Source organism: Etheostoma spectabile, chromosome 1 (genome assembly GCF_008692095.1).
Source record: "Etheostoma spectabile isolate EspeVRDwgs_2016 chromosome 1, UIUC_Espe_1.0, whole genome shotgun sequence".
Classification (NCBI taxonomy): domain Eukaryota; kingdom Metazoa; phylum Chordata; class Actinopteri; order Perciformes; family Percidae; genus Etheostoma; species Etheostoma spectabile.
The window spans coordinates 30,668,296-30,669,312 of NC_045733.1; the positions used below are offsets into that span (position 1 = coordinate 30,668,296).

General features: G+C 41.7%; 1 long non-coding RNA gene across 1 annotated transcript in view; it reads left to right on the plus strand.

The window, feature by feature from the left end:
- LOC116687311 (uncharacterized) overlaps positions 1–1,017 on the plus strand; it is a 20,420-nt gene that overhangs the window by 11,177 nt on the left and 8,226 nt on the right. The window contains exon 2 of the long non-coding RNA XR_004331512.1: positions 707–713. This is a non-coding gene — a long non-coding RNA (uncharacterized LOC116687311). The remainder of the gene's footprint in view (positions 1–706; positions 714–1,017) is intronic.

A 1,017-nucleotide genomic window follows, 5' to 3' on the forward strand; every position in this document is an offset into this window, starting at 1 on the left:
GGGGGGGTGCACCTGCTCGTTTTGATTATCGATTATTGTAAATTATGCCTATGACTCTTTCTATTTGGCGACAAAGCTGTTATAGATGTTTGTAATCCATTTATTCATGCTTATTAATAAGTTGTTGAAGAATTAATTTGGGTCCAGTCTCTGCAGCCATTTTCCAGCAGGTGGAGATCAAATGAATCAAAGGGATTGGAACCGTGCAACCAAATGTTTTTGATGATTGCAGATAAATCTGAGCGTTCAAGGGTCATTGAGCTGTGCATCCAGGTGTAGTAAGGGTGTGTTTAACGCAGCGGGAGCTCCTCTGTACACACCATGCTCATAGTTATCTCACTGACAGATTTTCTGTACCAATGACCTTAAAGAATTACACCACCCAAGGCAAGGCAAGGCATGGCAGCTTTATTTAGCACATGTCAGCAACAGGGCAATTTAAAGTGCTTTACGTAAAACATTAAAGAGCAGTTCAAAACAACAGAAAATACAAGATTTGATGACGTTAGCGTGGGACAATGCATGAGCCGTTGCTATATACACAAAATCCACCCGCAATCCTTGTCGTTCCCAGACTTGCCGGTCACCCTGGACTTACTTTTTAATGCTCATTATCTGCATGCTTACATAGATTGTCGTACAGTTCAATTTTTCAACAATATAACTTCAGTAACAGTTAAAAATATAAAAACAGATCAAATACGAGAAAAAAAGTTCCAGTCCCGTATTATTGTTATTATTTAAAGAAATGCAGCGTCAAAAAGAAAGATCTTCAGCTTGACCAACTAGTACTTTGCTCGTTTGAAAGCCATGATGTCTCTCTCTCATGGGGGGGGGTCAAATTCTCTGGGCGGGCAGAGCAGACAAAGGGGAGGTAACCTTGCCCCTTATGACCTCATAAGGAGCAAGATTCCAGATCGACCCATCTGAGCTTTCATTTTCTGAAAGACAGAGCAGGATACCCAGGGCTCTGTTTACACCTATCGTCATTTCTAGCCACTGGGGGACCATAGGCAG